Source organism: Rattus norvegicus, chromosome 1, assembly GCF_021556685.1.
Source record: "Rattus norvegicus strain SHRSP/BbbUtx chromosome 1, alternate assembly SHRSP_T2T, whole genome shotgun sequence".
Lineage (NCBI taxonomy): Eukaryota > Metazoa > Chordata > Mammalia > Rodentia > Muridae > Rattus > Rattus norvegicus.
In genome coordinates, this window is record NC_141534.1 from 181,553,884 (window position 1) to 181,577,358 (window position 23,475).

General features: G+C 39.6%; 1 protein-coding gene and 1 pseudogene across 9 annotated transcripts in view; one reads left to right on the forward strand and one right to left on the reverse strand.

The window, feature by feature from the left end:
• Positions 1-23,475, forward strand: part of Pde3b (phosphodiesterase 3B) — a 155,514-nt gene that overhangs the window by 17,276 nt on the left and 114,763 nt on the right.
• Positions 3,391-3,813, reverse strand: LOC102548890 (ubiquitin-like protein FUBI-like; annotated as a pseudogene). Its single transcript, XR_015652372.1, has one exon. The product of XR_015652372.1 is annotated as a ubiquitin-like protein FUBI-like (transcript).

Below are 23,475 nucleotides of genomic sequence, written 5' to 3' on the forward strand. Positions count from 1 at the left end.
CACATATCTATGATCAACATATTTTTGTATGTTTGGATGCTCCAATAAAAAATTTACCTCCAAATTGGGGGAAGAAAACAGAAGCTTTAGTCTAGAATTTGGAGGCATGAATAGTAACAGAGAGGTGTGGAGAGTGGTATTTTAGATAGGGTAGTGAATGCCAAGAGGAACATACAAATATTGCATTTGGTCAATATATTTAGAAAAAATGTTTTCTGCAAACTAAAATGTGTTTACTGAGATAAAATCACTTAAACTCTATTGGAGCAATATTTACTTACCTTAGCTTTCTTGTTTCTAAAACTTATTAACACCTGCATAGTTTAAATAAAATTTTGTATGGTAGTGTCTATATAGCATCAACAGATTTCTCAATTTACTAACAACTCTGAATGCTAGCAGCCTCTATTTGGGGCATGACTTCCTTCCCTCTGCATTATTTTTTGTGTATGCCTTGTATCGACCAAGAACAGGATGATTTACTCCTCTATTAAATACCCATCTTACCATGCATACCTCCAAATTCTATGAAAGCAGGTGATGTTAATAGACTTCAATGTGTTTCATGAAATAAAATAAACAGCCTAAGCAATAATATTTGCCATATGTAATATATAACATGTGATATACAATATATCTATAATATATAATATATATGTATATAATATAAAATGATATGTGTCTAAACAGTATATTCTGGGGTTGGGAACATAGTATTTGATTGTTTTGCTGTTAGAAATTGAGCACCAAATTCCACACATGAGGTAAAGAAAAAACCCTGTAAAGAACCAATCGAAGAAGTTAGGAGAAAGCAATACACAGAAGGAAGGAATAGTCTTGTTCTCACAGTAATTGAGATAGCTAGGGAAGGCAGTAGACTTGGTGACTATGGGTTGTGGATGACCTTCTCTACTGAACATAAATTTGGAAACAAGAAATGATGGTTATGTACTTTTTGAGGAAAGTAGCTTAGACTCCAAGAGGAGTGGTTCTAGGGAAAAATGAAGTCCAGTGAAGTTTTTGTTATGTGTATATTTCAAAAATAGGTAGATGAACATTCAAGTCTGATAAAGATCCCAGCAGCATAGGAGGAAAAAATAATAATATTCAAATAGGTTAAAGTAAAGCAGAAATATAAACTAGAACAGGGAGGCAAAAGAAACAGGATCATGATATAGGGGGAAAAGACAGGCATAGCAGTGAGCAGTGGGGTTCAGTGACAGTGATTTCGACACTCATGATTGCACGCTCTCTCTCTATATATATATGTATATATATGCATATATACATACACACATATATCTATATATATCGCACAACTTGTAATATGTATAATATTTGACTTTCTGTTTTTGCTTGCTTTCAAGAAATTCTTTTTTAATTTATTTGTATTTTATGTGCATTGGTATTTTGCCTACATGTATGCTTGTGTGAGGGTGTCAGATCTTTGAGTTATAGACAGTTGTGAGCTGCCATGTGGGTGCTGGGAATTGAACCTAGGTCCTCAGGAAGAACAGTCAGTGCTCTTAACTGCTGAGACATCTCTCTGGCCCCAGAAATTCTTTGAATTTTCACATTTATTTATTCCTCTAGCCACTACCCCTGTGTGCATGGAGGCCAGAGATCAATGTATGTCTTCCCCAGTTATTTTCCCACTTTCTAGTTTATGTATTTATATTTTATGAACAAATTTTCTTTATTGAAAGTTTCACACATCTATATAATACACGTACAGTTAGTATACTCCCACCATTTCTTGTTACCCTCCATTAAAAAAGGAGCATTTCTCTTTATTTATTACCTAATTTTGCTTGTTTTGTGGTCCACAGGGTTTAACCTAGATATGTGCAACCCTGAGTTTGGACCTATCTGGTAGGACTCATTTAAGAGTATACCACAGAATTCTATGCCTCCCTACCTCCTGGAATCTGTTAATTGTCATTAAATTAATGGTGATAAGGCCCTGTACAGAGCTGATTGTTAGAGGGGTATGACTTGTATAAGCTCTTGTCTGTCGATGTTCCACCTGCTATTTTTTTCTTTTAATATTATTTATTTTTAATTTACATTTTAATTATTATCCCCTTTCCCTCTCTTTCTGTTCCAAAATCCACTATCTTATCACCATACCCCAAATTCTAAGAGGGTGTTTCCTCACCCACCCACCCACCCACCCACTCCTGCCTCCCGAGCCAAATATTCCCCTACAATGGAATATCCAGCCTTGACAGGAACAAGGGCCTCTCCTCACATTGATGCCCAACAAGGCCATCCTCTGCTACATATGTGGATGGAGCCATATGTCCATCTCAGTATACTCTTGGCATAGTGGTTTAGTCATTAGGAGCTCTGTGCAGTCTGGTTGGTTGATACTGTGCTTCTTACGGGGTTGCAAACCCCTTCAGCTCTTCAGTCCTTTCTATAACACCTCCATTGGGGAGCCTGTTCACAGTTCAATGGTTGGCTGCTAGTATCTGCTTCTGTATTTTTCATGCTCTGGCAAAGCCTCTCAGGAGACAGCTATATCAGGATCCTGTCAGCATGCACTTCTTGACATCCACAATATTGTCTGTGTTTGATAACTCTATATGGGATGGATCCCCCATATGGGGCAGTCCCTGAATGGTCTTCTGCTCTAAACTTTGTCTCTATATTTCCTCCTATGAATATTTTTGTTCCTCCTTATATTAAGGTCTGAAGCATCTACAATTTGGTCTTCTTTCTTCTTGAGCTTCATGTGGTTGGTGAATTATATCCTGGGTATTCTGAGCTTTTAGGCTAATATCCACTTATTAGTGAGTGCATACAATGTGTTCTTCTGCGATTGCCACCCGCTATTTTTGATAAGAGTCTCACTAAACCTGGAGCTTACCTATTCTGATAGGTTGACTGGGCAGCAGACTCAGGGATCCTCCTGTCTGCTTTGTTAGTTCTGGGATTGTGGCCTACTACACTGTATGTATGTATGTATGTATGTATGTATGTATGTATGTATGTATGTGTTATGTATTCATTTACTGTGTGTGGTAGGGACTGACCCACTGAGCCATCTTCCTAATCCCCACTGTTACTTTAGTTTCTTGTGACTACAGTACTTTACAAACTTACCAACAACGAACAAGGATTCATTCATATATTTTCTTGATAGTTGCCATTATCTCTGCACACTATGCACTCATTTGCATTAGTCTGATGAATATAGATTAAACACTTTCAATTTTTTTTCAATTTCAATTTTATGGCAATTTTAAAGAAAAGAGTTAAAGGACTTATACTGCCAAAGTGAAGATAAGTCACAGATCAGTAAAAGACATTCCAACAAAAGCTTTATACATAGAATATATAAGGAATGTAAAGACCTATTATTTTTTTTTTCTGGGCAAAGTGGCAGGATCACAACAGGACTTAGGAATTAGCATTGGGGCCCTTCTTCTTGCCGAAGGTGGGCACAACATTGACAAAGCATTGGTTGTACTGCATTTGCCTCTTGGCCCGACCAGTCTTCTTCTTCTTCTTTTCCTGTTTGGCCACCTTGGGAGTCTGACCTCTTACTTTCCCAGCACGAGCCAGAGAACCATGAACTTTACCTCCCAGCATGCGGCCAGCTATCTCCAGAGTGGTCAGGGCCTCTACACCACACTGGCCTAGAGTGGCCTCATCCTCCAGTGGCGAGCCTGCCAGAAGCACGACTTGATTTTCCGGGGCAATGCCTTCTAGTGAGGCCACGTGAGCTTTGATCTGGGTGACCGTCTCCTGGCTGGTCACCTCGAGGGTGTGTAGTTCCTGGGCACGGACAAAGAGCTGCATTTTGGCTACCGTGGATGCTGCTGCTGCAACCGTGAAGATGGAGTCAAGAAAAAGCGTAAAGACCTATTATTAACACTTTCAGGAGACCCAAAACAATTTAAATCAGCAAATATTTAAAGGAATATTCAAATGGAAAATTACCTCATGTAAAATGTACTCAAACTTCACTAACATCAAAGTCATACAAATTAAATGAATAAGGAGACAGAACCACACAGTATACGGAACACATAAACACTTTGGTCAAATAGCCCATGGATGTGAAACAACTGGGCTCTCAGCTGTGATCGCTGAGTTAGTAAACTGGTATGACTATAGAAAATTGCAGTTAATCACATGTCTGCCTTTGACTCGGTAAACTTCATAGTAAGTTTATAGCTTTTACTTTACTTTTATTTACCATTTTTCTGTTTTATTTGTTGGCATTTTCTTTTGCTGTTACATACTGTTTCATAAATTTTATATTTTACTAGTTTATACATAGAAATATAATAGGTAAGTCATAAACCTCAAAAACTTTAAAAAATGAATTTATTCTTTATGGCTTTTTATTTGTAGATTCCATTGGGTTTGCTATGTATTCATTTATCTGTTGGTGTTTCTTATTTGTACCCAATCTTTGTTCTTTCTCATAATCTGATCTATTTTCTTGGCTAGAACCTATAGTTTAGTGTTGAATAGAAGTGACATTATTGAATCACCCTTTCTTCCTAACCACAAGGAAAATGTTCTGTATTTTACCATTGAGATTGGTGTTAGCTGTAAATTGTTTATGTGTTACTATTGTTGGCAATAGATACATTTGATTAGAAAAGGAAAGTTTGTTCTTTTTGGGATACTGATGATTTTTATAAAGGAATAATGAATGTTAAATCTGCACATGCTTTTCTCATATTGATAGAGATGATTCTAGAACTTAATTCTCTCCTTTATTTTGCTAATGTGATGATTTCCTTTATTTTTGAATGTTGAATCAAACTTTTTGTTTTTTTTTTCTGGAATATATTCTACTTGGTTATGTTATTTATATATTACTGTTCCTTAAATTTCTATTTTGATTCTTAAATTTTTCATCTGTGCTCATAATAGATTCTGGCTTTAATTTTCTTATGTCCAAGTTTGATACTGTGTAATTGGTTCATTCTGGTCTCAAATTGTTGGCATATATAAGATTGACTTCTGCTACTTTTATTTTATTTTATTTTTCTCTTTTCTTTTTTTCGGAGCTGGGGATCGAAACCAGGGCTTTGCGCTCGCTAGGCAAGCACTCTACCGCTGAGCTAAATCCCCAACCCCTATTTTATTTTATTTTTTATTTTTTTATTTTTTTTTATTTTTTTTATTAACTTGAGTATTTCTTATATACATTTCGAGTGTTATTCCCTTTCCCGGTATCCGGGCAAACATCCCCCTCCCCCCTCCCCTTCCTTATGGGTGTTCCCCTCCCAACCCTCCCCCCATTGCCGCCCTCCCCCCACCAGTCTAGTTCACTGGGGTTCAGTCTTAGCAGGACCCAGGGCTTCCCCTTCCACTGGTGCTCTTACTAGGATATTCATTGCTACCTATGAGGTCAGAGTCCAGGGTCAGTCCATGTATAGTCTTTAGGTAGTGGCTTAGTCCCTGGAAGCTCTGGTTGCTTGGCATTGTTGTACATATGGGGTCTCCAGCCCCTTCAAGCTCTTCCAGTTCTTTCTCTGATTCCTTCAACGGGGGTCCTATTCTCAGTTCAGTGGTTTGCTGCTGGCATTCGCCTCTGTATTTGCTGTATTCTGGCTGTGTCTCTCAGGAGCGATCTACATCCGGCTCCTGTCGGTCTGCACTTCTTTGCTTCATCCATCTTGTCTAACTGGGTTGCTGTATATGTATGGGCCACATGTGGGGCAGGCTCTGAGTGGGTGTTCCTTCAGTCTCTGTTTTAATCTTTGCCTCTCTCTTCCCTGCCAAGGGTATTCTTGTTCCCCTTTTAAAGAAGGAGTGAAGCATTCACATTTTGATCATCCGTCTTGAGTTTCATTTGTTCTAGGCATCTAGGGTAATTCAAGCATTTGGGCTAATAGACACTTATCAATGAGTGCATACCATGTATGTCTTTCTGTGATTGGGTTAGCTTACGCAGGATGATATTTTCCAGTTCCAACCATTTGCCTACGAATTTCATAAAGTCGTTGTTTTCGATAGCTGAGTAATATTCCATTGTGTAGATGTACCACATTTTCTGTATCCATTCCTCTGTTGAAGGGCATCTGGGTTCTTTCCAGCTTCTGGCTATTATAAATAAGGCTGCAGTGAACATAGTGGAGCACGTGTCTTTTTTATATGTTGGGGCATCTTTTGGGTATATGCCCAATAGAGGTATAGCTGGATCCTCAGGCAGTTCAATGTCCAATTTTCTGAGGATCCTCCAGACTGATTTCCAGAATGGTTGTACGAGTATGCAATCCCACCAACAATGGAGGAGTGTTCCTCTTTCTCCACATCCTCGCCAGCATCTGTTGTCCCCTGAGTTTTTGATCTTAGCCATTCTCACTGGTGTGAGGTGAAATCTCAGGGTTGTTTTGATTTGCATTTCCCTTATGACTAAAGATGTTGAACATTTCTTTAGGTGTTTCTCAGCCATTCGGCATTCCTCAGCTGTGAATTCTTTGTTTAGCTCTGAACCCCATTTTTTAATAGGGTTATTTGTTTCCGTGCGGTCTAACTTCTTGAGTTCTTTGTATATTTTGGATATAAGGCCTCTATCTGTTGTAGGATTGGTAAAGATCTTTTCCCAATCTGTTGGTTGCCGTTTTGTCCTAACCACAGTGTCCTTTGCCTTACAGAAGCTTTGCAGTTTTATGAGATCCCATTTGTCGATTCTTGATCTTAGAGCGTAAGCAATTGGTGTTTTGTTTAGGAAATTTTTTCCAGTGCCCATGTGTTCCAGATGCTTCCCTAGTTTTTCTTCTATTAGTTTGAGTGTGTCTGGTTTGATGTGGTGGTCCTAGATCCACTTGGACTTTAGCTTTGTACAGGGTGATAAGCATGGATCGATCTGCATTCTTCTACATGTTGACCTCCAGTTGATCCAGCACCATTTGCTGAAAATGCTATCTTTTTTCCATTGGATGGTTTTGGCTCCTTTGTCAAAAATCAAGTGACCATAGGTGTGTGGGTTCATTTCTGGGTCTTCAATTCTATTCCATTGGTCTATCTGTCTGTCTCTGTACCAATACCATGCAGTTTTTATCACTATTGCTCTGTAATACTGCTTGAGTTCAGGGATAGTGATTCCCCCTGAAGTCCTTTTATTGTTGAGGATAGCTTTAGCTATCCTGGGTTTTTTGTTATTCCAGATGAATTTGCAAATTGTTCTGTCTAACTCTTTGAAGAATTGTTTTGGTATTTTGATGGGGATTGCATTGAATCTGTAGATCGCTTTTGGTAAAATGGCCATTTTTACTATATTAATCCTGCCAATCCATGAGCATGGGAGATCTTTCCATCTTCTGAGGTCTTCTTCAATTTCCTTCTTCAGTGTCTTGAAGTTCTTATTGTACAGATCTTTTACTTGCTTTGTTAAAGTCACAAGGAGGTACTTTATATTATTTGGGTCTATTATGAAGGGTGTCGTTTCCCTAATTTCTTTCTCGCCTTGTTTCTCTTTTGTATAGAGGAAGGCAACCGATTTATTTGAGTTAATTTTATACCCAGCCACTTTGCTGAAGTTGTTTATCAGCTTTTGTAGTTCTCTGGTGGAACTTTTGGGATCACTTAAATATACTATCATATCATCTGCAAATAGTGATATTTTGACTTCTTCTTTTCCGATCTGTATCCCCTTGACCTCCTTTTGTTGTCTGATTGCTCTGGCTAGAACTTCAAGAACTATATTGAATAAGTAGGGAGAGAGTGGGCAGCCTTGTGTAGTCCCTGATTTTAGTGGGATTGCTTCAAGTTTCTCTCCATTTAGTTTAATGTTAGCAACTGGTTTGCTTTATATGGCTTTTACTGTGTTCAGGTATGGGCCTTGAATTCCTATTCTTTCCAGGACTTTAATCATGAAGGGGTGTTGAATTTTGTCAAATGCTTTCTCAGCGTCTAATGAAATGATCATGTGGTTTTGTTCTTTCAGTTTGTTTATATAATGGATCACGTTGATGGTTTTCCGTATATTAAACCATCCCTGCATGCCTGGGATGAAGCCTACTTGGTCATGGTGGATGATTGTTTTGATGTGCTCTTGGATTCGGTTTGCCAGAATTTTGTTGAGTATTTTTGCATCGATATTCATAAGGGAAATTGGTCTGAAGTTCTCTTTCTTTGTTGGGTCTTTGTGTGGTTTAGGTATAAGAGTAATTGTGGCTTCGTAGAAGGTATTCGGTAGTGATCCATCTGTTTCAATTTTGTGGAATAGTTTGGATAATATTGGTATGAGGTCTTCTATGAAGGTTTGATAGAATTCTGCACTAAACCCGTCTGGACCTGGGCTCTTTTTGGTTGGGAGACCTTTAATGACTGCTTCTATTTCCTTAGGAGTTATGGGGTTGTTTAACTGGTTTATCTGTTCCTGATTTAACTTCGGTACCTGGTATCTGTCTAGGAAATTGTCCATTTCCTGAATATTTTCAAGTTTTGTTGAGTATAGGTTTTTATAGTAAGATCTGATGATTTTTTGAATTTCCTCTGAATCTGTTGTTATGTCTCCCTTTTCATTTCTGATTTTGTTAATTTGGACGCACTCTCCGTGTCCTCTCGTTAGTCTGGCTAAGGGTTTATCTATCATGTTGATTTTCTCAAAGAACCAACTTTTGGTTCTGTTGATTCTTTCTATGGTCCTTTTTGTTTCTACTTGGTTGATTTCCTGCTCTGAGTTTGATTATTTCCTGCCTTCTACTCCTCCTGGGTGTATTTGCTTCTTTTTGTTCTAGAGCTTTTAGGTGTGCTGTCAAGCTGGTCACATATGCTCTTTCCTGTTTCTTTCTGCAGGCACTCAGCGCTATGAGTTTTCCTCTTAGCACAGCTTTCATTGTGTCCCATAAGTTTGGGTATGTTGTACCTTCATTTTCATTAAATTCTAAAAAGTTTTTAATTTCTTTCTTTATTTCTTCCTTGACCAGGTTATCATTGAGTAGAGCATTGTTCAATTTCCAAGTATATGTGGGCATTCTTCCTTGATTGTTATTGAAGACCAGTTTTAGGCCGTGGTGGTCCGATAGCACACATGGGATTATTTCTATCTTTCTGTACCTGTTGAGGCCCGTTTTTTGACCAATTATATGGTCAGTTTGGAGAAAGTACCATGAGGAGCTGAGAAGAAGGTATATCCTTTTGCTTTAGGATAGAATGTTCTATAAATATCCGTTAAGTCCATTTGGCTCATGACTTCTCTTAGTCTGTCTACATCTCTGTTTAATTTCTGTTTCCATGATCTGTCCATTGCTGAGAGTGGGGTGTTGAAATCTCCCACTATTATTGTGTGAGGTGCAATGTGTGTTTTGAGCTTTAGTAAGGTTTCTTTTACATATGTAGGTGCCCTTGTATTTGGGGCATAGATATTTAGGATTGAGAGTTCATCTTGGTGGATTTTTCCTTTGATGAATATGAAGTGTCCTTCCTTATCTTTTTTGATGACTTTTAGTTGAAAATTGATTTTATTTGATATTAGAATGGCTACTCCAGCTTGCTTCTTCCAACCATTTGCTTGGAAAATTGTTTTCCAGCCTTTCACTCTGAGGTAATGCCTGTCTTTGTCTCTGAGGTGCGTTTCCTGTAGGCAGCAGAATGCAGGGTCCTCGTTGCGTATCCAGTTTGTTAATCTATGTCTTTTTATTGGGGAGTTGAGGCCATTGATGTTGAGAGATATTAAGGAATAGTGATTATTGCTTCCCGTTATATTCATATTTGGATGTGAGGTTATGTTTGTGTGCTTTCATTCTCTTTGTTTTGTTGCCAAGACGATTAGTTTCTTGCTTCTTCTAGAGTATAGCTTGCCTCCTTATGTTGGGCTTTACCTTTTATTATCCTTTGTAGTGCTGGATTTGTAGAAAGATATTGTGTAAATTTGGTTTTGTCATGGAATATCTTGGTTTCTCCATCTATGTTAATTGAGAGTTTTGCAGGATACAGTAACCTGGGCTGGCATTTGTGTTCTCTTAGGGTCTGTATGACATCAGTCCAGGATCTTCTGGCCTTCATAGTTTCTGGCGAGAAGTCTGGTGTGATTCTGATAGGTCTGCCTTTATATGTTACTTGACCTTTTTCCCTTACTGCTTTTAATATTCTTTATTTATTTTGTGCGTTTGGTGTTTTGACTATTATGTGACGGGAGGTGTTTCTTTTCTGGTCCAATCTATTTGGAGTTCTGTAGGCTTCTTGTATGCCTATGGGTATCTCTTTTTTTAGGATAGGGAAGTTTTCTTCTATGATTTTGTTGAAGATATTTACTGGTCCTTTGAGCTGGGAGTCTTCACTCTCTTCTATACCTATTATCCTTAGGTTTGATCTTCTCATTGAGTCCTGGATTTCCTGTATGTTTTGGACCAGTAGCTTTTTCTGCTTTACATTATCTTTGACAGTTGAGTCAATGATTTCTATGGAATCTTCTGCTCCTGAGATTCTCTCTTCCATCTCTTGTATTCTGTTGGTGAAACTTGTATCTACAGCTCCTTGTCTCTTCTTTTGGTTTTCTATATCCAGCGTTGTTTCTATGTGTTCTTTCTTGATTGATTCTATTTCCATTTTTAATTCCTTCAACTGTTTGATTGTGTTTTCCTGGAATTCTTTCAGGGATTTTTGTGACTCCTCTCTATGGGCTTCTACTTGTTTATTTATGATTTCCTGATATTCTTTCAGGGATTTTTGCGTTTCCTCTCTATGGGCTTCTACTTGTTTATTTATGTTTTCCTGGAATTCTTTCAGGCATTTTTGCAATTCCTCTCTGTAGGCTTCTACTTGTTTATTAATGTTTTCCTGTGTTTCTCTAAGGGAGTTCTTCATGTCTTTCTTGAAGTCCTCCAGCATCATGATCAAATATGATTTTGAAACTAGATCTTGCTTTTCTGGTGTGTTTGGACATTCCATGTTTGTTTTGGTGGGAGAATTGGGCTCCGATGATGCCATGTAGTCTTGGTTTCTGTTGCTTGGGTTCCTGCTCTTGCCTCTCGCCATCAGATTATCTCTAGTGTTACTTTGTTCTGCTATTTCTGACAGTGGCTAGACTGTCCCTATAAGCCTGTGTGTCAGGAGTGCTGTAGACCTGTTTTCCTGTTTTCTTTCAGCCAGTTATGGGGACAGAGTGTTCTGCTTTCGTGCGTGTAGTTTTTCCTCTCTACAGGTCTTCAGCTGTTCCTGTGGGCCTGTGTCTTGAGTTCACCAGGCAGGTCACTTGCAGCATACAAGTTGGTCTTACCTGTGGTCCCGAGGCTCAAGTTTGCTCGCGGGGTGCTGCCCACGGGCTCTCTGCGGTGGCAGCAACCAGGAAGACCTGTGCCGCCCCTTCTGGGAGCTTCAGTGCACCAGGGTTCCAGATGGCCTTTGGTGTTTTCCTCTGGCGTCCGAGATGTATGTACAGAGAGCAGTCTCTTCTGGTTTCCCAGGCTTGTCTGCCTCTCTGAAGGTTTAGCTCTCTCTCCCACGGGATTTGGGTGCAGAGAACTGTTTATCCGGTCTGTTTCCTTCACGTTCCGGCGGTGTCTCCTATCTTTTTTTTTTTTTTTTGCTTTTTTTTTTTTTATTAACTTGAGTATTTCTTATATACATTTCGAGTGTTATTCCCTTTCCCGGTTTCCGGGGAAACATCCCCCTCCCCCCTCCCCTTCCTTATGGGTGTTCCCCTCCCAACCCTCCCCCCATTGCCGCCCTCCCCCCATAGACTAGTTCACTGGGGGTTCAGTCTTAGCAGGACCCAGGGCTTCCCCTTCCACTGGTGCTCTTACTAGGCTATTCATTGCTACCTATGGGGTCAGAGTCCAGGGTCAGTCCATGTATAGTCTTTAGGTAGTGGCTTAGTCCCTGGAAGCTCTGGTTGCTTGGCATTGTTGTACTTTTGGGGTCTCGAGCCCCTTCAAGCTCTTCCAGTTCTTTCTCTGATTCCTTCAATAGGGGACCTATTCTCAGTTCAGTGGTTTGCTGCTGTCATTCGCCTCTGTATTTGCTGTATTCTGGCTGTGTCTCTCAGGAGCGATCTACATCCGGCTCCTGTCGGTCTGCACTTCTTTGCTTCATCCATCTTGTCTAATTGGGTGGCTGTATATGTATGGGCCACATGTGGGGCAGGCTCTGAATGGGTGTTCCTTAAGTCTCTGTTTTAACTATCTTATTTTTTTAATCTCCAGATTTTATTTCCCTCCTGGTCCACCCTCTGACTGTTCCCCATCCCATACCTCCTCCCCACCCCCCTGTCTTCATGAGGATGTCCTCACCCCCCACTAGACCTCTAAATTCCCTGGGGCCTCCAGTCTCTTGAGGGTTAGGTACATTTCTCTGACTGAATCCAGACCAGGCAGTCCTCTTCTGTATATGTGTTGAGGGCCTCATATCAGCTAGTGTATGCTTCCTGGTTGGTGGTCTGGTGTCTGAGAGATCTGGGAGGTCCAGATTAAATTGAGTCTGCTGGTTCTCGTACAGGGTTGCCCTCCTACCTCAGCTTCTTCCAGTTTTTCCCTAATTCAACCAGAGGGGTCAGCATCTTCTGTCAATTTGTTGGGTGCAAATATCTGAATTTGACTCTTTCAGCCACTTGTTGGGTCTTTTGGAGGGCAGTCATGAAGTTGAGTCTTTTTGTGAGTGCTCCATAAATAATAGTGTCAGGCCTTGAGGCCTACCCTTGAACTGGATCCCACTTTGGTCCTGTTGCTGGACCTCCTTTTCCTCAGGCTCCTCTCCTTTTCCATCCCTGCATTTCTTTCAGACAGGAACAATTATGGGTCAGAACTTTGGCTGTGGGTTGGCAATCCCCCATCCCTTACTTGATGCCCTGTCTTTCTACTGGAGGAGGGCCCTACAAGTTCCCTCTCCCCACTGTAGGGCATTTCATCTAGGGTCCCTTCCTTTGAATCCTGAAATTCTCTCAACTCTCTGGTACATTCTGGAGGGTCCCCCCACCTTCTATCTCCAGAGGTTGCCTGTTTCCATTCTTTCTGCAGGCTCTCAGGGTTTCAGTCCTTTCCCCCACCTAATACTAGATCATGTTCCCCTCATCCCTCCCCTCCCCTTTCCCCCCTTGTTCCCTCCCTTAACATTGATGCAATAGTTACCAAAATGGGTCATGTTTTTCTTAGAGAAACTGGAACTTAGAGAAGTTGAGACCCACTAGACACAGGTCTATAATCCTAGCACAAGAGATGTAAGATAGGAGGATATTGGATCTGAAGCCACCTGGGCTTCCTATTGTCTCAAAATCAAACCAGACGTGACCAGCCCCTAATTCTGATTTACTTCAAAGCCAGTGTTTCATAGTGCAGCTGGAAGAGACTGATTGGCTAGGTGGCTATGTAGTGTGAGTCTTAAGGAGTATTGGAAGTTGTTCTTTGGAACGTTTAGCAGATGTCTCTGAGCTAGGCTAAGAAGAGTCCTCTTCAGGAATGTTTCTTGGTTGTCTGTGGCTTAGCCAGCTAATCTTGGTGACTCTGCTGGCTCTGTGGAATAAAAAGTCTGCCCACTCCAAGAGTGAAGTTTTATTTCTCTGTGAGAAACAAATAGATAGTTGAAATTTATTGGGATTCTTTTCTTTCCCCCATCCCCAAATCCACATAGTCTTGGCAACACTTCTGGAGTTGTAAAAGTTAGAATATTTCCAAACTTGACTCTTAAAGGATATGATAGGATGAAGGAGTCAATTCGTTCTACACTGACAGGCCCATGGATAAAGGGGAAGCTTCCCACAGTCGTCAGGAATGGAGCCATTCTTACAGAAACAAGTTGCAGCAGTGCTTCTTGTGGGAACGGCTTTACCTTTGGTTACGTTTAAGTGACACAAAATATTTGAGAAACTGTTTCTTATTTGGTGATTATTTTCTTTTTTTTTAAATATAGTTTTCAGACAATGAATTACTCACGAATTATTCTAGTTATTTGGCTCTTGTATGACTTTGCAGCAGGTCTTAATGCTGCTCTATGATTATAATTTATACTGTGTCTGTGATATGATCTTATTTGCTTTATATGAAAGCATCACTAAGTTTGGCTCATTTCCAGTAAACTTTATTAGAAAGTCTGTCTCCTTTCCAGTGCTCATTTTTAAATCATAAAGTGTTATTTATGGAAACCTATGTGAATAATCTTAGCAAAGAGGATGCTTTTGAATTGAAAGAGTTCTGTTTTAAAATCTTAGAATTTTCATAGGCAAATGGAGGCAACTGGAAAATATCATCCTGTGTGAGATAACCCAATCACAGAAAAACACAGATGGTATGCACTCATTGATAAGTGGCTATTAGCCCAAATGCTTGAATTACCCTAGATGCACAGAACACCTGAAACTCAAGTCGGACGATCAAAATTCGAATGCTTCACTCCTTTAAAAGGGGAACAAGAATACCCTTGGCAGGGAATAGGGAGGCAAAGATTAAAACAGAGGCAGAAGGAACACCCATTCAGAGCCTGCCCCACATGTGGCCCATACATATACAGCCACCCAATTAGACAAGATGGATGAAGCAAAGAAGTGCAGGCCAACAGGAACCAGATGTAGATCTCTCCTGAGAGACACAGCCAGAATACAGCAAATACAGAGGCGAACGCCAGCAGCAAACCCCTGAACTGAGAACGGGACCCCCGTTGAAGGAATCAGAGAAAGGACTGAAAGAGCTTGAAGGGGCTCAAGACCCCATATGTACAACAATGCCAAGCAACCAGAGCTTCCAGGGACTAAGCCACTACCTAAAGACTATACGTGGACTGACCCTGGACTCTGACCTCATAGGTAGCAATGAATATCCTAGTAAGAGCACCAGTGGAAGGGGAAGCCCTGGGTCCTGCCAAGACTGAACCCCCAGTGAACGTGATTGTTGGGGGGGTGGGCGGTAATAGGGGGAGGATGGGGAGGGGAACACCCATATAGAAGGGGAGTGGGAGGGGTTGGGGGATGTTGACCTGTAAACCGGGAAAGGGAATAACAATCGAAATGTGAATAAGAAATACTCAATGAAGAAAAAAAAATAAAAAAAAGAGTTAACTAAAAAAAAAATCTTAGAATTTTAGAGCTCGAGAAAGAGGTTGTTTGTTTTCTAGAATTGCTATCTCAGGGTAACCTTCTTGAAAAGGGGGGCATTTGTTACTAATTTATATATTGCCAATAATTGTGATACTGTTAATTTAAAGGCCTAGGCATTACCTGTGATCACCTTAAGATGAAATTCCAGGTCTTTTTCCTTCCCTGTAATTCTTGTTGTAAAGATCATAGTTCTTTTAAATTTTTTTTTTTTGGTTCTTTTTTTCGGAGCTGGGGACCGAACCCAGGGCCTTGCGCTTCCTAGGCAAGCGCTCTACCACTGAGCTAAATCCCCAGCCCCATAGTTCTTTTATTCTTCTGTAGGTTTAGTAGGTTATAATGTGTTGATCTGAATGTTTGTCAAGGTTATTAATTAGGATTAGAAAGATTTAATTTTTATATAAGATATTAGTTAATCGTTATAATTATTTGTATTGAATAACAAGTTTAGTTTCAGAGGTTCAGTACTTTGGGATTAGAAACATTTGCTCTAGAAATTAAAACCCAAAGATAGGAAAAGCTGATTGATTTTTTTTTAGTTTGACAGTGAAACATGGACAATGAGATGCTATTACCCGCTGTCAGAACTAGGTATGAGAAAAGAAAGATTTGGATTCAAAGTTACTCACGAGCTGGTATCTGTAATTCTTTGCTTAAAAAATGTCATGCTTTGACTTGTTCTGTAGAAAGTGCTTGACAGTTTCTTTATATTTAAGAAAGCTATTTCTTATAGCAGCCTTATTTATAATAGCCAGAAGCTGGAAAGAACCCAGATGACCTTCTACATAGGAATGGATTCAAAAAATGTGGTACATCTACACAATGGAATATTACTCAGCTATCAAAAACAATGACTTCATCAAATTCATAGGCAAATGGATATGAACTAGAAAATATCATCCTGAATGACGTTACTCAATCACAGAAAAACATACTTGGTATGCATTCATTGATAAGTGGATATTAGCCAAAAAGCTCAAATTACTCAAGATGCAATCCACAGACTACAGGAAGCTCAAGAAGGATGACCAAAATGTGGATGTTCCCACTCCTCCTTAAAAGGGGAAAAATATCCACAGGAGGCGATATGGAAGCAAAGTTTAGAGCAGCGACTCAAGGGATGGCCATTCAGAGCCTGACATACATGTGGCCCATAGATATATATATATCTATCTCCACAAAAACTAGGTAAGATTGATGAAGCTAGAAAACGCATGCTGAAAGGGACCGGATATAGATCTCCCCTGAGAGGCATATCCAGAGCATGTCCAATACAGAGGTCAATGCTAGCAGCAAACCACCAAACTGAGAATAGGACCCCCTTGGGCTGAATTAGAGGAAGTATTGAAAGAGTTGAAGGAGCTTGCAACCCCATAAGAACAACAATGCCAACCAATCAGAGCTTCCAGGGACTAAACCACTACCTAAAGACTATACATGGACTGACCCAGGGCTCCAACTGCATATGTAGCAGAGAATAGCCTTGCTAGGGCATCAGGGGAAGGGGAAGCCCTTGGTCCTGCCAAGGTTGGACCCCCAGTGCAGGGGGATATGGGGGGCAATAAAGGGGATGTATAGGGGGAATACCCATATGGGGGAGGGGAGGGGGAAGGGAGGGGAGGGGAGGGGGGCTTATGGACAGGGAACTGGGAAGGGGAAAACCCTTTGAAATGTAAGTAAAGAAATATATCTAATAAAAATTTGAAAAAAGAAAGCTATTTCTTAACAAACTTTCTGGAAAAAACCCTGAAATTTCGGTTGAAGTTTCTTCTTGCTGCTCTCATTTCTAAGATTGAGCAGTAAGCTTGGGAAGCTGTTTGCAGCAGTGTCTCCAAACATCAGGCACATCTTACTCTTGTTCATGTCTGATGTCATTGTATTCCTTTTCTGTATTTTATCTTGCTTTAGTTATTTTTTGAGAGCCTGACAGAGAGGGCAAAAGGTCAGTTGGAAGAAAACTGTTATGAAACTGAAACTAAAAGTGCTTAGCTGTACACTAGTCAGTTGTCAGTTGTGCTTGTGTATCACCCAGAGGAGAATTTGGACTTGGACTGCTTTTACTGCTTAGTGTTCCTCAGTTAAAATTAGTTTCATCATTTTGTTAACAGACCCAAATCTGATTTCTGTGACCATCCTGTTCACTGCTTATACTGAAGTGATGATTAGTACTTTTAATGTTAGTTTTATAAAACATAACAGGGCTTAATTTTCTTTATATGTGAGATTTACTCTCCACAAATTTCAGTTTGCGTATTTCAGTGGCAAAATAAGAGTTATTCATCTTGTAGCCCGTTATGGGTGTGAATGAACAGTTTTAATTGCATTTCCTTAGCACTTTTATAATTGCATTCAGTGAGCAATAAATACCTAATTTTTTGTTATTTTATAATAAAAGTAGTTTAAAATTTTGAAAAATTTAAATGTAAAATTGATGCTTAATTTTTATAATTTGAATTTTTAATGTAGTATGCAAACATATTTAAAAGTCAAGCAACACTAAAAGGTAAAAGATGAAAACTCACAATCCTATGCCTAGTTCTTCCCTATTATCTGGTCCTGCTCCCCAGAGCAGTCAATTGTAGTTCCTCTTCCTGTACCCTATATTGTTCTCTTCTTTTTAAACGTACTTAATTTAAAGTAGTAAGGCTTTCTATCCGTTTCTTGGCTTATATAATTCCCTTACAGTAATTGAGACTAAACTCTTCCAAGCCCTCCTTTTACTCTTCCTGTTTTAGTTCATTGAACACTTTGTGTCTTCTTAAACTCATTAAACTCTGTGTCTTATGGTTCATCTAAGTAGTTCTCTTGGTAAACATTTCTATACGAGTGAATAATTTGGTAGGGGAGATACTGTCTGGATCTTTTATGTTGCTTGTATTTTTGCAGTGAGATTTACCTTGTATCTGATAATGGACAGAAGTTCGGGGCAGAACATAGGCTGTGCCTTGGAGCTTGGGCCTGAAGGTTGGCTATAGCTCAGGTGGAATGAAGTCAGTTGGATACAGGGGTCTGGGATACCATGCAGGCTGTGCATCCAGGTCTAACTTTGGAGTTTGGGGCTGAGCCGGGTGTTGAGGGTACACAGATGGGAGGATCAGGTATATTTGCTATGCTAGGCCTTGGTGAAGAATATAATATGCAGGACATGGGTGGGTCAAGAGATTGGTTGCAGCATGGGACAGAGGGTCCTGGTGGGAGCCCTGAGGTTGTGTGTAGTTCAGGCAGGGGTGAACAGACTAGGTCAGGACATTTGATGTTGGGCTAGAGTTAGATGGGGGCTTAGTGAGGTTGTTTGCAAGAGAGAGTCGGCAAACTCATCTTTCTAGACTCTGGGAAGGTGCCTTTTTCTAGTTTTTTTATTTTAATTAGGTAAATTTAATACCCATTTTTCTGTGTTTATATTTTTGATTATAAAAATACTGATTGCCCTCAGGACCAGCAGAATGAATTGAAATATGCAGCCTGGGGGTGAATGGGTATGGAAATTGGTGGGGCCTTCTAGAATGTACCAGAGACCTGGGAGTTGAGAGAATCTCAGGATTCAAAGGGAGGGACCTTAGATAAAATGCCCAAAAGTAGGGCATCAAGTGGAGGGATGGGGTTGCCATCCCATAGTCAAAAACTCTGACCCAGAATTGTTCCTGTCTAAAAGAACTGCAGGGACAAAAATAGAGAAGAGACTGAGGGAAAGAATGTCCAGTGACAGGCCCAACTTGGGACCCATCTCAAGGGGAGGCTCCAGATCCTGACACTATTACAGACGCTGTGGTGTGATTACAGACAGGAGGCTAGCATGGCTGTCCTCTAAGAGGCCCAACAAACAGCTGACTGAGACAGACGCAGATACTTACACTCAACCACTGGACTGAAGTCAGGGACACCTGTGGTTGAATTAGGGAAATGTTGGAAGAAGCTGAGGAGGAAGACTACCCCGTAGGAAGACCAGCAGTCTCAACTAACCTGGACCCCTGAGATCTCTAATACTGAGCCACCAACCAGGCAGCATACATTAGGTGGTTTGAGGCCCCTGACAAATTTACAGCAGAGGGCAGCCTGGTCTGGCCTTAGGGAGAGAAGCTGCACCTAACCCTGGAGAGATTTGAGGCCCCAGGGAGTGGGGAGGCCTGCTGGGGAGGGTCAGGGTGAGGATGGCGGTGGGTAATCCTCTTGAAGACAGGTGGGTGGAGGAATGGGATGAGGAACTGTGGGAGGGTGGACCCAGAGGGATGTAATGACTGGACTGTAAAGTAATAAAAGTAATTAGAAAGAAAGAAAGAAGAAAGAAAGAAGAAAGAAAGGAAGGAAGAAAGAGAGGAAGGAAGGAAAGAAATAAAATACTGTTTACCAGTGAAATAAATAGTTCTCGTTTCCTCTAGTCATCTAAGATTACTATTAGCCAAGAATCATTCTGACTTTCCTTTGAAAGTATTTAAGATTTCTTTTACCTTTGATTGTCACAAATTTTGTTATGTTTTACCTTGGTAATGTGACTTTTTGAAAGTCTCTACGGTGGTATTTGCTGGGTCTCTTTATTTAGATTACTGTATTTTAATTTGGGGTAATATTCGTGTGTGTGTGTGTGTGTGTGTGTGTGTGTGTGTGTGTGTGTGTGTATGTGTTGGTAATTTCTGTTGATCCCTTTTAGGCTTTCTGTGGGTTGGGCATTATAATTTCTAGATTGATTATTAATTTTAAAAATATCCCTGTTAGTCTCTTAGATTTTTGTATTATTTTTCTAGCCATCTCTATTTTATTCTTATCCTTCCTACTAAGTTAGGAAAAATGTGTTACTCTAGTTTTAATTTCTCAATATCTTCTTCTCCATTTCTATTTTGATTTTTGTTTTTGTGACGCTTAGGATTGGATGTAGGGTTTTATGTAAGCTAAACAAGTAAGTGTTCTACCACTGAGTTACGATAATGCTGTTCTCACTTTAACATTATACATGTTGTTTCTTGAATGCAGTGTCTCCCAACACTAACGTTTTTTGTGGTGCTAGGGATCAAATCCATGCTAATTATAGACAAGCAACATCCCTTCCCCCTTTGTCTTATTTGTGTTTGTATGTTGTACATGTGGAAGTCAGAAGTAGACACTGACTGTCTTCCTCAGTCATTGTTCATTTTATTTACTAAAGCAGAATCTCTCCTTGAACTTGGAGTTCTCTACCTCAGTTAGTCTTGCTAGCCTATTTGATCTAGGGATTCCCCTACCCCCCATGTGCTGGAGGACAGCTACAACCATCTACCATTCATGGGGGTGATGGGGATCTGAATTCTAGTACCAATACTGGCAAGCATCTTATCCACTGAGTCATGTCCCCAGTCTGAAACATCAATTTTTGTCTTTCTAAGAATCTCAATAATCATTGATTGATGTTTTCTCCCTTTTCCTCATATTATTAACTTCTGTTCATTTGATCTTTTTGCCTTTTTGTTAGAAACTTTATCAGGTTCTTAGTCTTAATTTTCTCAAACCGACCTTAGGTTATCCTCCTTGGTTAGTTGGGAGGTATGTCAATGAATTATAACGTGATGTATGAGATGAGAAAGGGGGAAGACAGTCAAGAGTGTGTGGTGAGCAGGTTATTGCATGTGGGGCTCAGTGCTGTTGAAGAACCCTGTAGACTCTGTAGCACTGTGCTGTCCATTATGCACTAGTAGCTCCATGTGGTTAAAATTAGAATAAGAAAAAGAGTTTTCTAGTTACACGAGACATATATCTAGTACTGAGTAGGCACATGTGATTGTTGACTGGCATTAGAGCATAGATGGAATGTTCCCATCCTAGTTCCCATCCTTCAGCATGGTCTCCTTGAGCTACAGGAGCAAAGGGCTATTTATCTATCAGTATCTTCCTCTTGATGGCCAAGGGTTGCTCCTGCTCTGATCTTTTTATGCTGCCACATGGTGGCTTGGCCATTGTGCTACTGTGCCTCAGGTTGCTTTGATATTAATATGGAGACTCTTTAGGTCTCTCTCACCTCTTTTGGCCCACTCCTACCATGGATTACACTCAAGGACTTGTACTTGCTAGATAAGCATTATACTGCTGAGGTATATTGATAATTCTCTAGTTCAAGTTTTTTGGAGACTAAAAGTAAGATCTTTTGTTAATCTAAGGAAAATACTACTAAGTATGGTGGAGAAACAGACTCTCATAAGTATGCAGATTTAAAACAAAATTGTCCAGATTTTAGGGGGAAAGTCTTACTCTAACACCCAATTAGTAGTGCTAATTTCTGACTCTTTGCAGGATTCTGTGGAATAAATTGATTTACTATCCTTTTTTCCCCTTACCAAAGGCATTGTAGTTTCAGTTAGCTTTGGTTTGGATATTACTACTTCTCACAACTCAAGAAAAGCTATAATGGACAGTGTTTCAAACATTAAGAAAAGCAGATAGATGTACAATTTGTAGACTGCTAATATAAGTTCACCTGAGCTGGTTTAAAAAAAAGACCAAGAATATTTTATTTGATTAAACTTTAGGGAACTTTGACATCAAAGGCTTACTTGTCTTTTTTGTTTTATTTTGCTGTTTTGTTTGCAAGTATTTATAGCTATTTGCATAAGACATCTTGACCTATTATGTTCACTTTATAAAATGTCTACTGTCATTCATTTTTGATGTTAAGGTAATACCAGACTTTTGAAGAAGTGTTAGGTCTTTCTTTGCTCCCTAGCATTGAGATTAGCTGTCCTTTGAATGCTTGATTTAATGCCTCTTTTGGATCTATGTGTGTTTTGTGTGTTATAGTTAGTTCTTCTCTCTGTGTGATGTCATAAGGTACATTAAAAGCAGTTCTTTCAGTTAAGGTCTGTTGGTGGTAAGGGTTTTTAGTGTCTATGTCTGAAGATTTCTTTTTAAAATTTAAAACATTTAAAAGTCATTGTATGGACATATGTGTGAATGTGTGGTGTGTGCATGCATGCACACTTGCTTGTGTGAGCATACCCATAGGCTTGTTCGGCTCAAACTCAGACTTGCATGGCAAGCACTATCCATTGAGACCCATGACTGATCCTGAAAACTTTTTCAACATTTACTTTTGAATGCTAGTTTAGCTGAACATAGAATTTGAGGCTCTTTCCCTCACTCACCTTTTTTTTCTTATTCCACACTTTTAATTTTTTTGGTTTGTCCCTATTTTTGAAGTTTGGCATAGTTGCTAAGTTGCTTGATATTTAACCTGAAGTTTACTTATCATAGGTTTAAGTGGAAATTAATTTTTATAATAGATGTTCTAGGTTCCAGTTAGATATTATCAATATCTATAACAAAACATACTTTTAGCTTCACATTAGCTTTAATTTTAATAGGTAGAATTTATTTTAAGTCTATACCAGCATTTCTGAATTGTGGCTATTAATGAAAGTGCATTCTGTACTTGATTTGGGCTGGGGGTATAGGCCTCAATTTTCTTTACTGGCCTTGATAATTCTAAATTGTAAGCAGGGATTGAGAAAGAGATTGACATTGTGCTTCAGCCTTAGTGAAATCCTTTTACAAATCCGAGTACATGTCATCTTCCTTCCTTTCAAGAATATAAAATTTTCATTTAATAATTTTAATGGAAAAGACCTACAATACATAAGACAATGGAAGTATATAATTTGAATTATATTACTTTATTTTGAGGTTTCCTTAAGAAGCAATGAGTGATACTAGTGATACATGGTTATGTGGTGTGTGTGTGTGTGTGTGTGTGTGTGTGTGTGTGTGTATGAGAGAGAAAGAGAATGAAAATAACAGTGTCATTCAAGAGTGAAACGAATTCTTTCAAAATTCTTTTTACTGGATTAAGTGTGTGTCATATGTGGGAAACATTGAAGCACCCATATTTACCTTATACTGTTTAGAAATCTGAACTCAAAGTGCTTTATAATCCTGAATTTAAAAGAATAGCAACAAAAAGTACCCGTGTATAATACCTAGGAGAAAATAGACCTGCAAAAATCACAAGTACAGAAGAAGAAAACTGATTTCTTTTTTTCCCCCTCCATCTTTATTAAACTGGGTATTTCTTTTTTTTTTAATTTTTTTATTTTTTTATTTTTTCTTTTTCTTTTTTTATTTTTTTTATTAACTTGAGTATTTCTTATATACATTTCGAGTGTTATTCCCTTTCCCAGTTTCCGGGCAAACATCCCCCTCCCCCCTCCCCTTCCTTATGGGTGTTCCCCTCCCAACCCTCCCCCCATTGCCGCCCTCCCCCCATAGACTAGTTCACTGGGGGTTCAGTCTTAGCAGGACCCAGGGCTTCCCCTTCCACTGGTGCTCTTACTAGGATATTCATTGCTACCTATGGGGTCAGAGTCCAGGGTCAGTCCATGTATAGTCTTTAGGTAGTGGCTTAGTCCCTGGAAGCTCTGGTTGCTTGGCATTGTTGTACTTTTGGGGTCTCGAGCCCCTTCAAGCTCTTCCAGTTCTTTCTCTGATTCCTTCAACAGGGGACCTATTCTCAGTTCAGTGGTTTG